Source organism: Podarcis melisellensis (assembly GCF_964234715.1).
Source record: "Podarcis melisellensis genome assembly, chromosome: 6".
NCBI classification, from domain to species: Eukaryota; Metazoa; Chordata; class Lepidosauria; order Squamata; family Lacertidae; genus Podarcis; species Podarcis melisellensis.
The window spans coordinates 20,392,527-20,417,398 of record NC_138538.1 but is presented as its reverse complement, the minus strand read 5'-3'; positions in this window follow the sequence as shown (position 1 = coordinate 20,417,398).

Genomic DNA, 24,872 nt, shown 5'->3' with positions numbered 1-24,872 from the left:
GGGAACTTACATGCAATATTGCCACATACACAAGACTTCAGCCTAGCCTGGCATGGATGACACTAGAGAGAAGGAAGAAGGAGCGACTTCCTTTCACTCCCTCCCTCAGCCATCCTTCCTGCCCTTTTGCTAGTGCTCCTTCTCAGTTGCGTCCCGCTGGTCTAGCATGGTGCAGGTCCGCCATTGCTTGGCCCCCTCCACTGCCCTGCCCTGTCCTCTACTCCTCCCTCCTCCATGCTTGAGGCTCTTCCAATGCCAGCATGGGTGAGAGGCTGGAGCTGCAGCTCAAGTCGCCCATAGGAGCCAGCCATCTACTCCTGGCTCCTGCCCATCTACATGAGTCAAGGGGAATAGCGGAGCCAGTGTGGTGAGGGAGGCGAGACACTGAATGTGGGGAAGCCCCCTCCACAAAGGGCAGGAGGATTTGGTGTCACAAAAGTGTGTGTGCCCCCCCAATCCCCACCCAAATCTGTCTTTTATTTTGCCCAACCAAAGGTAGCAATCCTAGCTCCTGGCCACGTCTTCCTTCTTTGGCCATCACTTGTAGCCGAGTAAGATTGTCTTCCATGAGCATGGTCTTAACAGTGAATCTGCAAGTGACTGTGGAGGCCGCCTACCTGTGTACATGTGTATGTGATTAGCCAGCCTCTCCCAGCGTGTTAGAATTCCTGCTCTGTGATTGCAGTCATGGGATTGTTGTCTTTCACATGACGGTGTATGTTTTGACTCCACAAAGTGGGAAGTGACGGAGACAGGATGTTTATGTTACTATGTTCCGTGAAGTGGGACTATTGTCCTTTGTTCTTTTTCTCTTTGTTGTCTGATGTTAGAGAGAGAGGGAGCCATGTTGCAGTGCTCCATGTGCGTTTATATGTAAATAAAGTAGATTAGCCAAAATGCTGAGTTGCTGAGGTCTGTTACGCAAGCTGCGAAGACTCTGCAGATCCCTAAGTGTGCTGATGTCTGTTGGTATTGGTCGCTGTGATGTTCGGGCTGAAGAAAGCTTTTGAAGCTCCCGATCGATTGACCAGGAGGGAGGGAACATGCCAGTTGGGCATGTGTCTCTGCCAGGGTCCTACTCGAGAGTAGGATGAGCTCCTGGCAGCTTGATCATCTCAATATGTATTGGACTGCGGCTCCTATCAGCCCCACTCAGCACTGCCAATGATAACTGATACGGAGAGTTCCAGGTTGGGGGAAACTGGTTCATAGGCCTTTCAGAAATCATACACAGCATTTAGATATCTGGCAGCATCATGGGCTGCAGGAGGTATGGCCAACAGATGTGGTCCTGCTTCCCTTTCACAGAGTCAACTTTGTGTAGAGGGCTTATCAATAAGGCCTCTGGTCAATAAGAGTCCATTTCTCTTCTAGCTGGGGCTGAGGGGACTTGCTGTCCAAAACAATCTAGAGCCTTCCAGGTTGGCAAAGGCTAATCTAGTGATTACTCAATATGTGACCCTAAATTAAACCAAACCCTATGTCTTGCCTTCATATTTCTGAATCCGTGAGCAAAAGTTAAAGGCTTTTTTTTTAAAAAAAAGGTCTTTTGAATCATGTGGAAATTTTCACGGAGCCTGTTTTATATAAACAGGTCCATTTGTTCATTGAATGAGCCTGGAGCACTTCAAGGCAACTGTTTATGTTAAAGAAGAAACAGAAAATGTGGGTTGGCAAAGTTCCACCTTCACACCTAAAAGAGTTGTCAGGCCTTTAGATCAACACTTCGATGCTAATATATTTTTTTTCTGAAGGGGACAGCTGAAGCCAAGAGCATAATTTCTGGATGGAACATCCAGAGGTGTGAGCCTACTTGGTCATGGATGGGGAGACAAAATGGCCAGTGTTCATTGCAAGTTGACTTTGGCAGCACTCCCTCAGAGGACCTGGATGAGTAAATGTTTTGCTCCTAAGTCACAGTACATGTTTATCCCTGTAGAAGTGGTCATAGTGTTGAGCATAGAAAAATAACAAGGACAATCCTGAAAACACTTTACACTGATTGATGTTCATGGGACTCTTCTTTGAGTATCTACCAATTTGTTGTTGTTTAGTTGTTTAGTCGTTTCTGCCTCTTCGTGACCCCATGGACCAGAGCACGCCAGTCACTCCTGTCTTCCACTGCCTCTCGCAGTTTGGTCAAACTCATGCTGGTAGCCTTGAGAACACTATCCAACCATCTCATCCTCTGTTTTCCCCTTCTCCTTGTGCCCTCCATCTTTCCCAACATCAGGGTCTTTTCCAGGGAGTCTTCTCTTCTCATGAGGTGGCCAAAGTATTGGAGCCTCAGCTTCACGATCTGTCCTTCCAGTGAGCATTCAGGGCTGATTTCCTTAAGAATGGATAGGTTTGATCTTCTTGTAGTCCATGGGACTCTCAAGAGTCTCCTCCAGCACCATAATTCAAAAGCATTAATTCTTTGGCGATCAGCCTTCTTTATGGTCCAGCTCTCACTTCCATACATCACCACTGCGAAAACCATAGCTTTAACTATATGGACCTTTGTTGGCAAGGTGATGTATCTGCTGTCTACCAATTTACACTCATAATCTACCAATTTACATTCATTTATATCAGTGTCATGGCTCCCACAGAGAATCTTGGCTATTGCAGTTTGGCAGGAGTTCCATGCTGTTGATTGTTTTGCTTCTCAAACACACATTTTTGGGCACTGTGCAAGATCACGGGCCCTCCAAAAGTGCTTTTTCAGAGCAAGAGTGTGGCACCCAAAATGGCCGCTGAGATCTTGCATGGAAAAACACAACGTCCCATTTCTTTCTAGGGCACTTAGAAGGTATAGGTCGTAAGATTTCTTTCTTAGGGATTTTCAGCTTCCTAAACTTGCAGACCCCAGGATTCTTTGTGTAAAGGGGAGTGACTAGCAAACCTCTCTGTGCTCCAGATTTCATACATTTCTGTCTTGTTCTTCAACCCTTTCTGCGTGTTCAATTAATGTGTGTAGACATATGTACTGTGGCTTGACAGCAGGATCTAAACATAACTTGCATTTGCACTAAAAAGAGCCCCCATTTAAATACAGCTGTTACCATCCTGGCTGAGGCATATGGAAATTATAGCCCCAAATACCTGAAGGGTACCAGGTTGGGGGTGGCTGATTTAGTTTGTGAGTCTTCTGACAGGTACATCATCATCACCAGGAAAAGAAGAGTACATAAATATCTATAATTTTAGGAAAACCTGGAACATTGCTTCAAGTTTTATTGCATGTAAAGCTCAGAAAAATAAATGCATCAATAGCAATATTATGTAACATAAAGCCTTTCTGTGTTTATGTTTTACACAAGAGAAGAACCTTTGGGGAAGGAAGGAGTTGACCGGAATAAGAACCTCTGATTTAATTTTATTTGTTTCACAAACAAAAAGGAGAAATACATGCAGCAAAAGTAATGGCGATTCAGAGCTTTGCGCTAGCTATTTTCCTTAATTTGTTATGCACAGCCAGATCTGCTTGTTGCATACAGACTTCGCATGTGATTTTGATCACTCTCACCTGTGATAGATTTTAAGCCGGGGGTGAGGAAAATGGGACAACATCAGTACTGTCAGGGCGGTTGGCATTTCCCCCGGTTTTGTAAGTAAGTCCACCTGCCAGGCTGTGATTGATGGAACCATCTGGTTCTGCCTCACAATGGAGCAGGAATGCAAAATCTGCACAGTGCAAGCAGTTAGTCAGCAGCCATTTGCTGCAGAGCCGATTCTGGATCCAGAGTTGCCGCGTCTTTTGCTGAAAGTCACCTTAAACATGAATTCTCTTCCCTCATCTCATGCTACTCTAAACATCTTAAAATGCAGGCTGTCGTGCCATTAATGCCTTGCTTGAGTGACAGAAGGGAGGCTGTTAAAAAGAGGAAACTGAAGGCCACATTTTTAATCTTCTAATGTGGGCACTCTTAGAATCTTCTCCCATGTTCTTTTGTGTTTTGAATTAATGCGTGTGCATGTCACGGGAAAGGCTCTGCACACAACTTGCTCTTGCCTGATCAGATCTGAAGAAAGCCCCCCCCCCCCCAGAAAGACCAGGATAGTGCTGTGCCTAAAGTTCCTCCAGCATTTCACCTACCATTCTGCATTTTTTTATTTGTCCTGAATCTTCCAACATTCACAAGTGTGGAGGGGTCGCAGCTGCCGATGCTGCCCCTGATTTATATGTGTTTACTTGAAGGTCTGTATGGAACAGAGGTGGCTAACCTGTGACCCTCCTGATGTTGCTAGACTTCCACTCTAATCAGCCTTAGCTGGCATGGGCCATGGATGATGGGAGCCGTAGTTCTATAACATATTGTTGTAGGGTCTGTGTGCATACAACTCCATAAGTGTAGGGCTCCTACAGCCTGCATCTTTGGGCTTCTTGATCATGTGGAAAGAGTCCTCTATATGTGAACAACTGTACACACATAGGCAGGATGGATCTACTACCAAGACCTTGCCTCTTCCCATGCATGAACTAGTCAGATTGGTTGTCTAAAAAGTGCTAGGTGGCCAGGGTGCCGGGTCTCTGTGTGTGTGTGTGTGTGTGTGTGTGTGCATCCAGCTAAAAGCAGTGGGACGCGGGTGGCGCTGTGGTCTAAACCTCTTGGGCTTGCTGATCCGAAGGTTGGCGGTTCGAATCATCGCAACGGGGTGAGCTCCCATTGCTCTGTCCCAGCTTCTGCCAACCTAGCAGTTCGAAAGCACACCAGTGCAAGTAGCTAAATAGATACCACTCTGGCGGGAAGGCAAACGGTGTTTCCGTGCACTCCGGTTTCCGTCATGGTGTTCTGTTGAGCCAGAAGCGGGTTAGTCATCCTGGCCACCTGACCCAGAAAGCTGTCTGTGGACAAACGCCGGCTCCCTCAGCCTGAAAGCAAGATGAGCACCGCAACCCCATAGTCACCTTTGACTGGACCTAACCGTCCAGGGGTCCTTTACCTTTACCTTTAAAAGCAGAGTGCCAGGGTGCTTGGAGTGCGCAGCAACCTTTCTCCTATTTCTCAGCTCCTTTTTCTGAGTGTGCAGAAGAGGGGAAACTGCACTTAGCTTTACTTGTATGATAGGGGGATAGGAAATGTCAAGGTACAGGTGCACTATCCTCATCTGCGGAAAAATACACTTTTAGAGGACAATGCAGCCACAAGGGGCAGGCATCAGCAGTTGCAGACTGTCTGCAGCACTGTTCATCTTGCTGGGTTGCCAAGCTTTTGCCATTGAAGTATGCATGCAAATGAAGTCTAATGAAGACCATAGAGGAAGTCTATGCAAGCAGAAAAATCATTAAGGGGCAGTGGTCTTGTTCTCTACCTGAGTTTTTGGCAACAACAAGTTTTTGCAGAGTGGCCTGGTTTCCCCAGATTCTCAGCTCCTCCTGTCAACAGCTTACCTGACTGTAGAATTCCTTCCTGCTCTTCCCTTGAATTCAAAGCAACAAATGAATGTATTTGTCTGAATACAAATGTGGGGAAGGGCTAAGTGTGAGAGCATCTGTTTTGAGTGTAAGAGCATCTGTTTTGCATGCAGAAGGCCCCATGTTCAAGTCCCTGGCATCTCCAGGGAGGGTTGGAAATATCCCCCGAGCCTGGAATCCTGGAGAGCCATTGCCAGTGAGTATGGACAATACAGGACTAGGTGGACCAAAGGTCTGTTGGGCATAAGGCAGATTCCTGTGTTTATATGAACGGATTGTGTATGTTTATCTGAATGGGGTTTGTGAGGGTGGGTGGGTGAGTGGGAGAGAGACACACAGAGACACACACACACATACAGAGGTTGGATAATGTGTGAAGTGTATAAATGGAGCTGAAGCGTGCTTAGGGTAAGTTGTGGGGCGTCTGTAAAAAGATACTATACTCCAATTAAAAAATGCATGATCACAGAAAAAGTGGCACTCTTCTTGCACGGAAAAGAAGAGAAATGCGTGCTTTGCAAGTTTGCATTTAAAAGCATAATTCTTTTTCCCCATTGTGTAATGTTCTTGTAATCTCTGAAAATAGTGAGCTCTTAATCTTCAGGACGTTCTTTTATTAATACTTATATGATCCATTTAGTTTCATTTAGTGCTGGTTTCTACTAATGTCTAATTAATGTGCCATTCTTTAGAGAAAAAAATTACAATAAGCTTCCAGCTGTCACCCTAGCGGAATAATTTTCTCCCATCCTACACTACAGTCCTCGTCGTTTACTTCCCCCCTTGATCTCTCAGTGTTTTTGTGCCAGGTGCTGTGCAGCGAAAAGAAACTACAAAACAGTCTAATAGCAAGCTCTAGCAGCTAACCAGCGGGGGGAGAGAAATACTGTTCAGGTCCAAAGCTTTGAATTATAGTTGTCCACAGGTGCCCCAAATGTATGATTTTTTTGCTGCTGCAGTTGAAGCAACCCAGGAGAAACAAATTTGCAAAACCCCATAGGTCAGTCTTTGCCAACCTGGTGCCCTCCAGATGGTCAAGGTTGATGGGAGTTGTGTTCCAAAATATCGAGAGGGCATCAGGTTGGCAAAAGCTGCTATAGGCTAAAGAAACCAGAATACATTGCCCTCAGTTCAACCCAGGCAAAACTTAAGCTATGTAAAAGTGCTTTGGAAAATCATTCTTAATAGCATATTAAGTTATTTTTAATGTTATAATCACATAGAAGTAGAGTTGTGTATGATTAAGAGAGGAAAAGACGAATGATTATTTTTAAAAATACCTGCTCCACGTTTTCATCCCAATAATCCCATGAGCCGGATATCTAATTATACCTCCTAGGACAACAAGAAAATGTTCTTCTCTAAAGCTTGACAACTCTTGTTCATGACACTAGTGTACAAATGATTATTGCTCTCCCATCCAAAATTTACTGTTCCTGCCCTTGATAAGGATTTCCTAAGTGCTTCACAAAACAGGGAGGTGGGGGAGATTGCATGACACAAAACCATTTCCTCTGTAGATTGCAGAGTGTTTGCATATTCCGAGATGACATTTGGAGCTCAATGCAGCATAACTAATGAGCTGCTCAAAATTGGCTGTAAATAAGAGGTGCTGGAGCAGGCATTGCGAAGTTGATTTGGAACAGGTAGTGTGCCTCCATTTCTTTCACCACCTCTGTTGTTTTACTGTCAAGGCAAATGCATATTAAGTAGGATTTCAATCCCATAAAACAAACAAGCTAAAGCGACAGAGATGGGACGGAATACATGTGTGGCATTTGCATTAATTAGCTTATCGTAGGTAAACGGCCCAATGTTCGTAATGTTTCCCTTGGATTCTAAAGCAAATGGACTGCGTGATAAATTTCTTGCTCAATGGTCTTTACTTCTGCAAATGCCAGAGGTGATTAAAGACATTAATTTCACATTGGAAGAGCTGGGCTCATTTTGGCTTTGCAGTGGAATGTTTGCTGCTATGGATTCTAATCCATTTGGCATGCCCATTCTGAGTGACATCCCAAGCAGAAAAGTCCTATAACTTCATTGGAATCATTAATGAGAAAGAATAAGCACTGTTTGCTCAAAAGAGCAGAGCAGGAATAAACTTACAAAGAGATTTAAAAAAAACTAAACAAAACAGGCATGTACTACACAACATTGTCCAAAATCCAAAATGTGTTTTCTTTTGTTTTTGTCCTGGTTTTCTGGCTCAGTGGTGGATTCTATATAACTCTTTTAGAGTCTGTTATTTTGCATTCAAAATGAAGCGGGGCAGAATCAGAGGACAGGTTTGCACTATGATAAAAGAACACTCGATTGTTTCAGTGACAGCATCTATTTATTCATAAAAACTCTGTAGCTTCTTAAGATCTGGTAACAGGATCTTTTGAAAGTTCCATGGCTGCAGTCACATAACACAGGACAAAATATGTGACATCTGGGTTGTGAAACCTGGCTCACTAGGAAGCATCATGACAACCCCAGCTTTCATCTGAAAGAAAAGTAAGGAACCTTTGAGACTGGGACGTTCCCTAACAACACATTGGCTTCAGAATCTTCTTCAGGTCAAACAGGGCCAAGAATGTATGGCAATGTCTTCTACTATTGTCATATATATTATGAGACCACAGGATAGGCTAGACTTGGTATAATATTAGGAGCTTGAACTTTGCTTGATCAAACTTTGCTTGGTCTGGCTTAAGCCACTAGGTGCAGGGACCCTGAACTCAAGAGCATATCCTCTAGGTTAGCCTTCAGCATACTAGCTTTCTTCCAGATTTTCTGGACCATCCGCCACTCCCAGAACATCTGGTTCTGGCTAGGGCTGAAGGGAATTGTAGACCCAAACATCTGGGGGGAGCCAGGTTCCCAAAGGCTGGCTTAGGACTATGCTTGCCTAAGTGTATGCAAGTTCTCGTTCACTATAGCAGTGCCAAATAAAACACCATGGAAACCCAAATATTTGTTAAGAAAAGGGACCTATTTTATCACTGGTAATGCTATTTGGAACCCACCTGCCAGCCCTACGCACTGACACCAGATGGTGCCATTGTTGTGCCCTCCAGATGTTGCAGCAAAACTCCTGCCATCCCTGATCATTGGCCATAACGATTGAGTCTGATGGAACCTGTAAGCCAACAATATCTGGAGAGTGCCAATACCTGGAGAGTTCCCTGCACTAAGCCAAAGGTCGCCCTCATTAGTCGCATGGTGCTCCAATCATCATCCAAAGCCAAAGGTCTGGCCACTCAACACAACTACCAAAAATGACTTATTGATTGAAGTTATATGCACGCTGAGAGTGCATAGTGAAGGGCAGACCTGCATGCAGTTAAGTAACTTTGCCTTGAGCCTTGGGTTGCATGAAGCCGCTGTATCATGTACTAATGCAAACTACCTTCCGTAAGGCTATGCCACTGAAAAATACTGTAAGGAACCACCAGGGTCGTCTTAAGCATATGCGGTGCTGCGGTGCAAAGATCCCTCCAGCGCCTCCCCCCCATTTCCCACATCATACACATAGCTGTCAACCGTCCCTTATTTGGCAGGAAACTCCCTTATCCCAGTGCCGTGTCCCGCTGCTGTCCCTTATTGATGATGTCCCTTAAATTTCCCAGGTTTCAACGGAAGCAGCTCCTCTCCCTCCCTCCCTACCGGCCAGGGAGGAGGGAGGATCCAACTGTATTGCTTGGCTGCGTTGCTCACCCAATATGAAGTCTAAGAACGACGGAGGGTGGAGCTTACATGCCTTGTGCCGATCAAATCGGCCGCATTGCCTGGGGACTCGCCTTTGCTCAGCGCTTCCCAGTGGAGAGGTGACAGTGGTTTTCCTTGCTGCATCCATCCCCTTTGCCAGGTTGCTGCACTGTGGGAACCACCGCTTGAGGCTTTGTTTGGCTGCTGGCTGGGCTTTCTGCCTTTGGCTCGGAGGGGCTCAGAAGTTGAACATACCTGTGCCCAGAAAAACCCTTATTTTGGCTGCTGATCCCTTATTTCCGAGGCTGCTGGTCCCTTATTTTCAAATCTGTAAGTTGACAGCTATGATCATACATTCAACACACATTTAAAGCAGATGATTTCCCCTAGAGAATCCTAGAAACTGTAGCTTCCCACTCACTGAGCTATAGTTCCCAGGATTCTCTAGAGGAAGCCACATGCTTTAAATGTGTGGTCTAGAACTGGTGTCAGCGGCTGAGCATCTGCTTCACATGCAGAAGGTCCCTGGTACAGTCCCTGGCATCTCCAGGTATGCTGGGATAGGACTGTGTAAAAATCCCAGAGGGCTGTTGTCAGTCAGTGTAATAATAATAATAATAATAATAATAATAATAATAATAAAAAATTTTATTCATACCCCGCCCTCCCCAGCCAAGGCTGGGCTCAGGGTGGCTAACACCCAATATAAAAACAAATTGATTGAAATACAACTTAAAAACAAGATTAAAATACAACATTAAAACATTAAAATACAGCCTCATTTCAAACAAAACTCAAATCAAATCAACGTGTAGACACTATGGAGCTAGGTAGACCAGTGATCCAACTCTGGTTAAGTTATCCTTCTATAAAAGTAATATTTCATTTCCTCAGGTTATGTGTTAAACTGGCATTGTGGGGGAGGTTGTCCTATATAATGGACAGGGGGAGGGGGAGAATTCTCCTTTATGGAAAAAAAATAGGATTAAGCAAATAAGAGAGCCGGAGAAGTATAGCAGTTAAGAATGTTGGGCTAGGACCAAAGACCCAGGGTCAAATCCCCACTCAGCCAAGAAGCTCATTGCATGACCTTGGACCAGCTGTTCTCTCTCAGCCTTGCCTCCCCGCTCTCCCCTCCCCAGACTCTCCCCAGACTCTCCTCCTAGTGCCCTCCACAGCCCTGGTTCACTGCGCCACTATGCCAAAGGGTAAAGACACCCCTGGGAACCACAACACCGATGGAAATCCCTGCAAGGTTTGCAAGCCTTGCTTTGTTCATCAGCACACAACAGCCAGCAGGGAGTGGGGGAATCTGTCTCTTTCCTGGCGATATCACTTTTACGTACGTTCGCCTAGGAGTCCAATTTGTCCTGTTTTCCATACTAACGTGCAAATTATTTAACATCCACACAACAAATTCATTTTTAAATACGTATTTGAAATGTGCTTGTGTGTGGTTTTTTTCTAAATATGCATTTCCAATGGTACTTTTTGTGTCAAAATATTTGGGAAGCATGAGAATGGGTGGGCAACGCAAGAAGCAATCTTTTTAAGGTGAATAGGCGATGCTTAGAGACTAAAATGTCAAGTGGAATATAAACTGTTGAAAATAAATTAATAAAGAGACCTCACTGTTGCAGTTAATATGGCTTGCTTCTGAGTAAATGTGGTTAGGCTTGTACTGTAAGCTCAGTTTTCAGCTACTTTCTACACTCATGCAAGTGGAACCCCTCCCCCTTACACACTTCATGCTGTCCCCAAATCTGCTCTGGAGGATTGAGGAGAAAACTCAGAAAAGGTTTAGGATGGGTGTAGAGCAGAGGAGGGGGAGAATGTTCTGTTGTGCAAGGAGAAATCCTTAGGCTGATGGAACATTCGCCTTAGCGCTATGTTGAGTATACCCCAAAATTCTAAACTGAGGGTGTATACCGTATTTTTCACTCTATAAGACACACCAGACCACAAGACGCACCTAGTTTTTGGAGGAGGAAAACAAGAAAAGAAATATTCTGAATCCCAGAAGCCAGAACAGCAAGAGGGATCACTGTGCAGCGAAAGCAGCGATCCCTCTTGCTGTTCTGGCTTCTGGGATAGCTGCGCAGCCTGCATTCGCTCCATAAGACACACACACATTTCCCCTTACTTTTTAGGAGGGAAAAAGTGAGTCTTATAGAGCAAAAAATGCGGTAAGTGTGTGGATCAGTTCAGTTTATATCAGAGTTCAAGAAAACTGAATTCTCAAGCATCTCTTAACCTTAGCCCATCTTCTGCTTTAGACTACAATAACATGGGTACCTTTCTACATATTTTCATTTGTCATGCTTATATTTGGGACAACGAAAGTTTGCTAGTTATGATGGTACATTTAAAGTGATACTTGGGTGGCCTAGGTAACCCACCATTCAGAATATGACCGTATTTAGTCAATTAAGCCTGGCTTGTGGGGGAGGGGGAAATCCACTATCTCTTCATTTTTATAATTATTTTGTGGACATAAATTAAGCAACATGTGCTTGGTCAGCTGTCACATTTGTCTTTTAAGTAGTGAATTTACAGTGCCCACATGCTCTGGGGTGATTATTCTCTGGGTGGTTTATAGTATCTAAGCTTTTCTTCCACCCCCCACCCCCCACACCCCCCTGAATAAATCTAATTTATATGGATTGGCAGCTCAAACAATGTATTTTCTACTCTCAGGAGGCAGCGTATGGTTCACTTTTTGGATTTGCAACTTGAAAAGATGAATTGCTTTGCATAATGTAAATTGGAGGCAGAAGATGCTTTTGACTGCAATGCTGCAAATACTATTAGTGAGATAAATACGGAGCTAAATTCATCTTCTCTGAAAAGAGCTAACCTGATTGGTATGCAAAAAGTACCTTTATTTGCAATCTTGGTGCTTCCTAAAGTAGTTAGCAATGCACAGGGTGGCATTTTGATTTGCAGCTTTAAAGAAGTCTGGGATGAATAAAACATGGAATTAATTGCCAACGAAGAACCTTTGCCAGCCAGCACGAGATCAACAGTGCTGGATGAAAGCTCTAATTGTGATAGACTCCTTTCCAGTCCCAAGGGAAATGATGCCAACACAGGAAAAGGTTAGCTGGGACTTCTCATCATTTGTGGGGGGGGAGGGGGGCTACACCTCCTCTCCCTTCTCTGATTTAAGATATCAGCGCTACATCAGATACATCTTTTCCTTCTGCTTTCTGATGCACATTTTGACTCAGGATTTGTGGAACTTAGCAAATCAGCATGCAACAGAACAGCATAATGCAGCACAAGGGCCTTTTTGCATTAGAGCTTTTATTGTGATAATTTCAAGGAATGTAATTTTCGCCACCTCCTGAAGAGGTGGGAAATGACTAAGGCTGTGTCGAAATGGTAGAGCATAATGCAAATCGCATTTAGCTCTCAACGGGCCAGATATTTCAGGTTTTATTCCTATTCCGTTTCCCCTAGGTTTTCGGCAAATGTTTTCTGTTCCTAGTGCCATGGTGATGAGATCTCCTCCTAAGAAAGGGACAGAGTATGATGGAGAATTTAGGGTTTGTTTGCAGCAAGTGACATGGAATGCAACCTCAACAGCTTGAAGAAGGCAGGATGGGATGGGAATTGCAGCTCCTGATGTGCGGTGAATGATCTGAGCACTGCTGAAAAATTAGGGAAGCAGCAGGAATCCGTTTAACAACAACAACAACAACAAGGCCCATCATAATAAGAATGGAAAAGAACCCCCTAAGGTCCTACAACATGGACATCCATAGCACAATCCCTCTGTGAAACACTTCACTCACAGACTCTTTACAGGCTATATGGACATCCCACTTGCTGGGTCATCACCTTGTCATGGTGAGTGGGCTTGCATGTTCCTATGACTCTTGTGAGCGAAGCCATCAGAAATCTCGTACTCCCAGCAGGGTCACCCAAGGCAGTAAGGTCAAAGGGAAGGAGCTATACAAAGAATGATTCAAGAAGTCCTCAATGGCAGAACATGTTTGTGAAACATGGGCCACTTATAAACGCCATCTCCAGCTCCTCGGCAGATTCCATCAATGGTGTCTCCGAAAAATTTTACACATCACTTGGGAAGACAGGCGAACTAATATCAGTGTATTGGAAGAAGCAAAGATCACCAGTGTTGAAGCAATGATTCTTCAACATCAACTTCATTGGACTGGTCATGTTGTGCGGATGCCTGATGATCGTCTTCCAAAGCAACTACTCTATTCCGAATTTTAAAATGGAAAGTGCAATACTGGTGGTCAACAAAAGAGGTTTAAAGACTGTCTCAAGGCAAATCTAAAAAAAATGTAGTATAACGCTGACAACTGGGAAACACTAGCCTGTGAGCGCTCCAGTTGGAGAACAGCCTCTACAAAAGGTGTTATGGGCTTTGAAGACACTCAAACTCAGAACACAAGGGAGAAATGTGATAAGAGGAAGGCACGCTTGGCAAATCCACACTGAGATCAACTCCCGCCCAGAAACCAATGTCCCCACTGTGGAAGCACGTGTGGATCCAGAATTGGCCTCCACAATCACTTACGGACTCATTGTTAAAACCATGTTTATGGAAGGCACTCTTACTCGGCTATGAGTGATTGCCAAAGAAGAAGGAGATATGGGCATAGAGGTGGCATGGGTGGGGGCAATAGCAGCAGAGTCAACACCAAATGCTCTTGGGTAACTACCAAAGCCCATGTACTGCAGCAGAGCTCACTGCTAATGCTGCCCCAAGAGCCCCCAGATCAGTTGGTTGGGTCTGGCAGCAGCCACCATGTTCAATTTTCCATGGCTCCCTAACAGAGTTGTGGGGAAACTTAGGATCCCCAGGTGTTGCTGAACTACAACTCCATGGCCATTGCCCATGTTTGCTGGGGCTGATGGGAGATATAATTCAGAAACATCTGCAAGCCAAAGTTTTCCCACAGGTGCTCCAGCATTGGCATCTCTCTGAGGTATTGTGGGCAATTCAAAATGGAAGGCTGGACTGGGCCTCATCAATACAGGAAGGGGATGCCTTGACTGGCAGCAGACGTCCAAGGTCTCAGGCCTTTCCCAGCCTTAATGCCTGAAATCTTTTTTCTTTTCTTTTTTCTTCTTTTTTTTGAGGAGAAGATGCTAATCAGGAACTCTGTCATTGAACTCTCCAACTTTTAATCTAACACTTTAAAGACAACGCCTCACAGGCCTAAAATCTTGGGCTCTCCCCAAAACGCGAATAGTTGTCTGCTCTAAATATCTTAATTTATTATTACAAAACATTGTATGGAAACCTTCGTAGAGATTGGGTACCCAATATTTCGCTTTCTGTTTTATAAAACAATGGATGCGTTTTCTTAGCTTGCCTCCCTTGTCGAGAGTAACTGCTGGATAGGAACAGATGGCAGAGGCCTAAAGCTTTCCTGAGGCATTCAAAATGAGTGTGTGTGAGTTAAATACCCAAGTAGAGGGAGAGGAAAGTTTTATGATGTTTCTATGAAACCCTGTGAGATCAGCAGAAGTGCCTTGATCACTATATCATGCCTTGGAGATGCCCATCAGACATGGACAGGTCTGCAGGAAAGAATAAATGTGGGGAATATGACAGCCAGAGCAGATGGTATTATAAAGACTCAGTGATAGCTCAGTACTTATGTAACCCAAATGAAGGGTGGGACTAGAGGAGAGGATGGAGGAAATGGGCTGCTGTCAAGCATTTCCTGTAAAATGTATGTTAATTTATCTAGGTACTATTGATTTCCGTGTAAATTGCGGATAAAAGCGCTTCTTTATGCACTTTTCCAATAACTTGAGGGTAATTTCATGAGCATATAGCAGAGAGAAAAAGAAGACACAGAGCCATAGCTGTCAACTTACAGATTTGAAAATAAGGGACCAGAAGCCTCGAAAATAAGGGATCAGCAGCCAAAGTAAGGGATTTTGCCTACCCGGCTCCTCATGATGCGCCCCTGAGGGGGGAAAGGAAGAGACGGAGATGCAGCAGCTCGTGCGCACTCTCTCTCTCGCAGCGGAAGACCCCAAGCCACTGCTTCCCTCCCGAGCTGGGCGAGCATGAAACCCAGGGAAATTAAGGGACATCATCAATAAGGGACAGCAGTGGGACACAGCGCTGTGATAAGGGAGTTTCCCGCCAAATAAGGGATGGTTGACAGCTATGCACAGAGCTCCAGCTCTGAGTTCCTTCTGGCGGTTCCCTCACTGCAAGAAGTGAGGTTACAGGGAACCAAGCAGAGGGCCTTCTCGGTAGTGGCACCCACCCTGTGGAACACCCTCCCATTAGATGTTAAAGAAATAAACAACTACCTGACTTTTAGAAGACAACCCTGTATTGGGGAATTTTTAATGTGTAACGTTTTACAATATTTTATGTGCTGTAAACCCAGCCAGATGGGTGGGATATAAAATAATTTTTATTTTTAGTCCAGAAGGAGTAACAAAGGTCAGAAAGGCACCATTTCAGCTTTGAAGGGAGACGTTGACAAAGAGATTTCAGCTGGGAAGACACAAGGGGTGGAATTCAGCGCCAAGCTCTTCAAAGCATTCCAGCTTGGCAGACAGAACAATAGCCCCTCTCCACCCACCCACTATTTTGGGAGTCAGTTTTGGGGGTGCATAGAGGGAGAGAAGCCCAAGTCCAAGATTCTCAGCGAGGTTTAAGTGCACATAAGCACCAATTCTCTAAGTGGATCCCATAAGCACAGCTGCATTCACACATCAGTTTATTCCATTTCCCTGATGTTTCTCGATCTGTTAATTTCCACATTATATTTGAGTTTTCACATGGCATAAAAGCCACTTCCGGAAAACTAATGGAATGTAGTGCATATTTACTGGTAATTTCCGCGTTCCTTGGTTCCAAAATCTGTTCGCAGTGCTGGAAAACCTTGAGAGCAAAGTGACAAAATTTGGCATGGGATTGAGGGCATATAGTTCTTTTCTGCTGCTTTGTTGGGGGGGGGGTCATGCACACACGTCCAGAAAAAGGCAGGGGAGTAACGACGTTGCCCAATGCCATTCATCGTGTCGCACTGCATCCACCAGTGTGAACGAAATTTAGCGAGACGTGCTGGTATATCCATCCATAACACAACAGGTACTGCAGTGTGAAAGGAACAGCAGAAAATGGAACTTTGTAATCAGGAAAACTCACACCACGTTCCCCACGACTGAATGCACCCCAGGACCATTCACCTCATAGTTACTTTGATGACAAAGCATGTCATCATTTTATCTGTGTATTTAAGCAGCGCCGTGCATGCCTTCCTTAAGCTGCACAGATGCTACTGAAAATAAGACTGGGGATGGAGAGCAGGGATAGAAGTGAGTTTCCTAATCAGAAATAAATAGCCATACCTTGGCTCTGTGTCCCCGTTATAATTAACTGGAATTTGTGACCTTTCACATGCAAATGAAGTCAATGTCTGAAATCGGGCGTCAGCTGCAATCCTGCCTTGGTTTGGCTAGGAGGCTCTGCAAGTGTACTGGCAGCCACCCTTAATTGACTGCAATCAATATCCCCTCTTTTTCTGTGTGGTGTGTGCCATGATGGAGACTGGGAACATCTCCTGTGCCGCATCCTCTTCCAGGCTGCTTAAAAGCAGTGAGGCCAATTTATTTTGATGCTCAGGCAGAGGCACCCAGAAAGCCTTTTAGGAAGATAGTTAATGGACAGCCCAGTGAAAAGAACAGTTGTGTTTCATTTAGCTGCCAGGTCGGGAACATCATGCTGCAGGCGGGAGGGAGCCAGTGACTGCCACATGTTGCTGCTTAATTTCGCTGTTTTTGCTTTGACTTTGGAATGCTTCAGTGTTGTCTGCTGCATCAAATAATTTCTTTAGGAACCATAGAATCATACAGCTGGGTGGGACCCAACGGCCATCTAGTCCAACTTGCTGCAATGCAGGAATCTCAGCTAAGGCATCCATGACAGGTGACCCTCCAGCCTCTGCCTAAAAACCTCCAAGGAAGGATTCATGTTCCATCTTGAGTTCGTCACTTTCCCCGCTAGTGAAGCTGCAACACTGTGGTCAAAAGCAATTTTGTGTCGAGGTCTTCCAATCCACCCCCAAATGATTCACACTTCACACATAATTTTTGTTTAAGGTTTTTGGCATAATTTTGGCCACAACTTTATTAAAATACATAAATGTGAGTGGTTGCTTAGGCATTGGTTATGGCTATCTGTCCCCACGCCTAGGGACAGAACTGACTTCCGGATTCCAGTGAAAGCCAGTAAGGGAAAACAATATTGGGGAGAGCATGGAGCCAGGCACCAGACCCTCAATCCCCCCCCCCATGCTCCCTGGGGCTTCCACAGCCCTAAGCCCCCTTCAGGGGTACGGACGAAAGAATGGCAAGCCCCTGGATTCCTTTAATGGAATTGCCTTTCCGCAGCAGCATTGGAGGGGCAGGCATTGCCAATCCATGCCCCTCCACCAACCAATTTTTTAACCAATGCCTAACCGCAACCTTACAAGTTGTGACGATTTGCTACGCAGTAGGCGAAAACCAAATGGCACCAGCCAATTGGACAAAATTCCTGCCAGGCCCCTGCCCCAAAAGCAGGCGACCCCATGACAGGCATAGCAAGGTCAACCAAGATTCCTAAAATTAGGGAGGGTGGGCGGGTGATCCGATGCACACAGCAAAAGTGCCTAGTCAGAGCTGGGTGATGTCATTTTATAGCCTTTGGTCCAACCCCCTAAATGGCAATGCCAAAATTTGCCCAACAACCCAACCGCCCAATCACTGCGGATGGTCATCCAAACTAACCTGCCCAGGAACAGAGGGGTGGCCTTCCAGACCCCACCGCAACATGTGCTCTCTATTAATGAGAACACGCTTTAATGTGAGATCCTCCAAACTATTGCTCCCCACAACTAGGATCCTGTCCAAGTCTAAATGCAGCATTACAGCTGACTAGAAACTCATTGGAAATGTACCCCTTGTGGGTCTTCAGTGACTGTGCGGCCCTCTTAAGCTGAAGATTTTAATGTGACAGTTGGAAGAGTACAACATAAGGAGGGACATTCATTCATTTGTAAGTGCACTTTCCCTTGCATATCCTAACTGCAAAAAGTCTGTGTTGCCAATGTTGTTGTTTTAAAAGGTGTGTGTGTGTGTTGTTGTGTTAGGGCAGCCATGCACTTGATCTGCCTGACCTGTACAAATTTAGGTGCTGCTCCCCCAGCAAAATACCCAGTATCTGGAGGTGACCAAGAATTTTGTTTGTTCTAATGATCAGAAAGGATATTAACAGAGTCAGAAGCAATTTTCTTTTCCATCCTTTCAGATGTACCTGATTTGTCTTGGCAGGTCTGCTCTTTGCTTGGCTCCCGTTAGAAGCTTTTTGTTTCATATCTGAACGGTCATCTCCATTAAATTTTAACGCGAAAGCCTATCGTATATAAGGCCTTGATGAGCTGACATTCAGGATAAGGTCACCCTCTGCTCGGATAACTCCGAGACTTGTGTGGAGAATTACATTTTTGCCACAACAATGGCAACCTCAGTGTGGCTCATTTTAAGAGTCGAGTGGGAACTAGGAAACCATCTCTTCTTTTCTCAGAAAGCCTGGACAGCTCCTCCTTTGCTCTGAGAGAGAGAGAGAGAGAGAGAGAGAGAGAGAGAGAGAGAGAGAGAGAGAGAGAGAGAGAGGGAGAGAGAGAACCCAATTCCTCCTCCTAATATATTTGTCTTGGAACCTTTGCAACCATCTGCGCACCTACTGTGAGTGCCAAGGTGATCTCTGAGGTGGCTTGAGCTAACTAGTGATTTGAAGCCGGGGATTACTTTGGCTCACAGCTTCCTCAGAGCTTTATTCTTTAATTTGTTATCTGCCCAGATGCTCACCTTTCACTCTAAGCAGCAGAAAAAGGAATTGAAATAACATGTATGCTGCTTGCAGTCCTGAGCAGCCAAGGGTCTGACTGTGCCGTGTCCAAAGCTCTCTGCTTCTCAGCCGCATTCTGAAAAGAATCAAACTTGGCCAGAAAGCAACCCCTACTCTTTATATCTTAAAAGATGTTGAACGTGTTGCCCTACACAGTCAAGGCAATAAACAACTATTTTACTTTTAAAAGACAACTGAAGGCGGCCCAATTTAGGGAAGTTTTTAATGTCTGATGCTGTATTGTTTTTAATATTTGGTTGGAAGCTGCCCAGAGTGGTTGGGGAAGCCCAGCCAGATGGGCGGGGTATAAATAAATTATTATTATTATTATTATTATTATTATTATTATTATTAGGTTCGAATTGATATTGGATAATAAAGTTCAATTGCCATTTGGGGATTGATGTCCACTCATACATACAAATCATCATTATTGCTACAGTCAGTAAGCTTTGAAATGCTTACTGTGAAACCGTTCTTTGTGTATTTTTCTGACTTAATTCATATCAGTTAAACCCTGTGCTAAATAGCATTCCTACGCAGTCGAACCAGGAATTCTCTAAATGTATTGTCTATCCCAGATAGAGATGGGAAGGCCTGGAAAAAAAACGGGGGGAAATGGGGGGCAGGTTTTCACCACTTTTTTCCCAAAGTCATTTTTTCCCAGGGAAAAAGAAGAAAAAAGTGTGTGGAATATTCAAACTGTTTTTCCCATTTTTGGGGGAGGAAAATGGCTTTAGAAAAACGGGGGGGCTGGGTTTCCCCCCAATTTTTCCAGGTTTTTTCCTGGTTTCCCATCTCTAATCCAATAGGCCAGACAAATAAATGAATTTAAGATAGTGATAATCTGAAATAATTTATGGCAAAAGATTTACTGGAACTTTGATCAGCTCACAGAGCATGCATCTTCTTTGGCATCATTAACAATGCTCATTTTTATTTATAACTGTATGAGCTAGTGTCCCACATGTACATGCAGGAATGTAATATCCTGAAAAATCTGCTCCTTTGCCTTTAATTCCCCCTCCCCCCAAAAAAAACCTTCTTATTTTTGCCAAACTGTCAGTGATTCCCTTTTCCGTGTCTCCTCTGTGTGGACTTGACAGGTGACATAAGTATTGACCTGGAAGCTATTTTCTAATTGAGGCTTCACATTTCTCATCCTTCAGCATTTCATTCTGAAATCCTTTTTTTATTTTACTGGGCTCATCTTCTCGGAAGCGGCGCAGCTGCACAAATTACATGAATGCAACAAAAACACATCTGTGGGGAAATCTTGCCGAAAGGATGCGCGCGGAGTAAGCTTTAAAGCATGTACGGCAGTGGAATGTGACACAGAAGTGGAATGATAATTAAGGATTCCTAGCAACCCCTGGACGTATTGATTCAAGAGTAATGGAAACAAAATGGGAAACAGCAGCACTGGCTGCCATCCACTTTCCCCATTTCTTAATGTTTTCAGACTAATTCTGAAAATGCATTCTTCCTGCTGATTAGTCACCCAAACCGAGACATGAAAATTAAGGCCTCAGTATGCTCACCCCCCTTTGTCTACTAATTTATTTTCAGTTTGATTGCACTGGGGAAGAAGGTAGCCTCCATCTTTTAATAGAACTTAGGAATGCATGAGCATCCGTTGTTTGCACTGGAAGGGGACAGAGCTGTCCACACATTCCAAGCAACCAGAAATCTCCCAAAGGTGCCTCAGAAGCAGCTCAAGCTCCTACCTCTACTTCCCTCTTCCCCTTCTGAAATGTATAATCTGCACTATATATTCTGGTCAGACCTCACCTGGAGTACTGTGTCCAGTTCTGAGCACCACAGTTCAAGAAGGACACTGACAAACTGGAACGTGTCCAGAGGAGGGCAACCAAAATGTTCAAAGGCCTGGAAACGATGCCTTATGAGGAACGGCTAAGGGAGCTGAGCATGTTTAGCCTGGAGAAGAGGAGGTTAAGGGGTGATATGATAGCCATGTTCAAATATATAAAAGGATGTCACATAGAGGAGGGAGAAAGGTTGTTTTCTGCTGCTCCAGAGAAGCGGACACGGAGCAATGGATCCAAACGACAAGAAAGAAGATTCCACTTAAACATTAGGAAGAACTTCCTGACAGTAAGAGCTGTTCGACAGTGGAATTTGCTGCCAAGGAGTGTGGTGGAGTCTCCTTCTTTGGAGGTCTTTAAGCAGAGGCTTGACAACCATATGTCAGGAGTGCTCTGATGGTGTTTCCTGCTTGGCAGGGGGTTGGACTCGATGGCCCTTGTGGTCTCTTCCAACTCTATGATTCTATGATTCTATATTTAAAGCGGTTTCATAGCACTTCATAGCACCCACCCCCCCCCAATAATCCTGGAGGGTGTAGGTTTTGTTAAGGGTGCTGAGAGTTATTAGGGCATCCTCTATTTTGCTCACAGAGCTACAATTTTCAGAGTTCCCTGGGAAGGTAAAAGGTAACGGTAAAGGACCCCAATCAAAGGTGACTATGGGGTTACGACGCTCATCTCGCTTTCAGACCAAGGAAGCCATTGTTTGTCCACAGACAGCTTTCCGGGTCATGTGGCCAGCATGACTAAATTGTTACTGGTGCAATGGAACATCATGACGGAAGCCAGAGAGCACGGAAACACCGTTTACCTTCCCGCCACAGCAGTACCTATTTATCTACTTGCACTGGCGTGCTTTGGAACTGCTAGGTCGGCAGGAGCTAGGACAGAGCAACGGGAGCTCACCCCGTTGTGGGGATTCGAACTGCCAACCTTCTGATCAGCAAGCCCAAGAGGCTCAGTGGTTTAGACCACAGTGCCACCCGCATCAAGGGTTCACTGTCAAACCACCCTTGGAACTGCCGCTCTGTGAGGGGAATAAGAATCTCCAACTAACTATAGTTCATAGAAAGTCTTCCTTTAGATTTCTTATCCAGAGGGTTCCTCAGCTCCTAAGTACCTTATGTATGTATTTTTGTGTTTTTTATATTGTAAACTACCCTGTGTTCTTCAGATAAAGGGCTGTATAGAAATTAAAATCATCATCATCATCTTACCTTAGCCACCATGTGGTTCCCAGGGATAACAATAGACATGTCAGGGAGCTTACCAGCATTGCTGAAGGGCATGGTTCAGGGTGGGTGCTACCGCTTTAACTGAGAGCAGATGTCCTGTTGGTTACAAGGCCAAGACCACACACTTCCTTGCAGTAGCTTTTCAGTCCTTATTAAGTTAACAACCAGGGTTGGAGCAACATCTAAGACCACAGCCACAATTAAAACACATCCCTCACCTCCAAATCCTGGCAACTATGGTTTATCACAGATGATGGGTATTGTAGCTCTGTAAATTATGGTTCCCAAGAATTGGGGGTGGTGAACCATGTGCTTTAAATGTGTTTCCATGTGCTTTAAACATATGGTGTACATTGAATGCATGGTGTGTAAGTACATGACAGGTTCCCTGTTTGGTTTCATGTTTTCACTTCTTAACTCCTGGCTGCTTCACACTTCCCTACCAATGGATCTGCTGTTTTGGGGATTGAGGGAGGCCCTAAGAGACTGATGGCCCCAAAGACTGGAGTCACATCCACACCATCCATTGGAAGGACCTTCGTACCACTTTAACAGCCGTGGCTTCCCACCCCAAATCCTGGAAACTGTAGGGTGCTGAGAATTCTAGCTCTGTGAGGGATCCCCTAACAACTCTCAACACCTGTAACAAAGCCGTGACTGTTAGTGTGGCATAAAAGTGCTTTAAATGTATGGCAGACCCACCTGCAGTATTTTGCCACAACAATCATTAGGGAGCCAGTGTGATGTAGTGGTTAAGAGCAATAGACTCGTAATCTGGTGAACCGGGTTCGCGTCTCTGCTCCTCCACATGCAGCTGCTGGGTGACCTTGGGCTAGTCACACTTCTCTGAAGTCTCTCAGCCCCACTCTCCTCACAGAGTGTTTGTTGTGAGAGAGGAAGGGAAAGGAGAATGTTAGCCGCTTAGAGACTCCTTCGGGTAGTGATAAAGCGGGATATCAAATCCAAACTCTTCTTCTTCTGCTGAAGAATACTGGGAACTGTAGTTTGTTAAGGGTGCTGAGAGTTAAGAGACCTCAGTTCCCCTAAGAGAGATAAAATTTCCAGAGTAATTTACAAGAGGGGCCTATGATGGGATAATGAGCTGCTTGTGCGTAAAAGCTTGATCCCTCTGGTGTTTGGCTGGTCAACCAAACCGAGGCACTAACGGAGCCTCCCAAGGCGTGACTCCGTTAGTCACTGGTAGAATCTGACAGTGGGCGTCTACAAAATTTACGCCAACATAAAAGTTGTTTCACGGACATGCGCCTTCGTGACTCTCTGCGTGACAGCTTCCGGCGAAGGGTGGGAGTTGCCAACGGGGGTCTTGTTACCTCTGCACTATTCTCACTAGAAGTATCCCAGAGCCCTCCCTCCTCCGACTCCCCTTCTGCCGTAGCTTCTGCTCTCCCCCTGCTGGTTCCCTCCTCCGCTGCAGAATCTCTCCGAGTCTGCTGGAGCCTCTGCACCATCTCTCTTTCCGATGGCAGTTCCCTGACATCCACCTCCCCCTCAGGGCCCCCTTCACCCCCCGCTTCCTCTCCCACTGGCGGTGAGGGCGGAAAGCCCCTAAAGGAACTCTCCTCGTCGTCCGAGGATTCAAACACTTCTAACCATGGCGTACCGTCTCTCTCCCCGTCTTCCTCTTCTTCGTCGGAGTCGGCTTCCTCACCCACCCCTGACTCTGGGAACCCTCCAAACTCTCCTTCCTCATCGGTGGTCCCAAAGTGTTCCCTTCTAAATCGTGCCACGGGTTGCGGTTTTTTTGGGAAACGCCGATGAAATGTTTCTATTAAAACCTCGTCATTGACTACCTCAGCGGGTACCCAAGTGTTTTCCAACTCTACTTCCCCCTCCCATTCTACCAGATATTCCACCTGATCCCCCTTCCACCTGGAATCAATGATTCCTGCCACGTTCATGTCGCGTTCTCTCTCTTCTATCACGGGCGTTCGGGAGACCTCTCTCTCACGCTCCCCCCCCCATTCACGTCCCTCTCGGTACGGCGACAGTAATGACCTGTGAAATACTGGGTGCAATTTCATGTGACTGGGCAGTCTGAGTTTGAATGCTACTGGGTTCACCTGCTGTATGACCTCAAAGGGTCCCAATCTTTTGGGTTTCAGTTTCTTACAACCCCCCTTGAAAGGTAGTCCCTGGGTGGATAGCCACACCCGGTCTCCCACCCTTATAGTTTCACCTTCCCTCCTATTTTTGTCTGCTTGCTTTTTATATTCTTCCTTGGCTCTCTCTAAGTTAAGTTGTAGCTGACGGTGGATGGCTTCCATCTCTTCAACAAAATGTTCCGCCGCCGGCACACTCCACCTCTCCCCTCCTTCTCCTGGAAATTCCCTGGGATGACACCCATAATTTGCCAGAAAGGGACTCAGCCCTGTGGACACGTTCTCAGCGTTGTTGTAGGCAAATTCTGCCAGAGGTAACTTATCTACCCAATCATTTTCTCGGTCCTTTACATAACACCTCAGGTATTGTTGTAAAATCCCGTTTGCCCTTTCCGCTTGCCCATTTGTTTCCGGGTGCCGGGCAGTGGAGAAATTGATTTCCACGTGCAGTAAGCTCATAAGTTTCCTCCAGAACCTGGAAGTAAACTGTTTCCCTCTGTCGCTGACCACCCTCAAGGGGGCGCCATGCAACCGGAAAATATGCTCTACGAACAACTTGGCGGTTTCCTCTGCTGTGACCGCATGTGAACAGGCTATAAAATGACACATCTTAGTTAATAGATCTACCACTACCATGACCGCCGTTTTGCCCTTGGATTTTGGCAGGTCCGTCATAAAATCTATGGAGACTGCCTC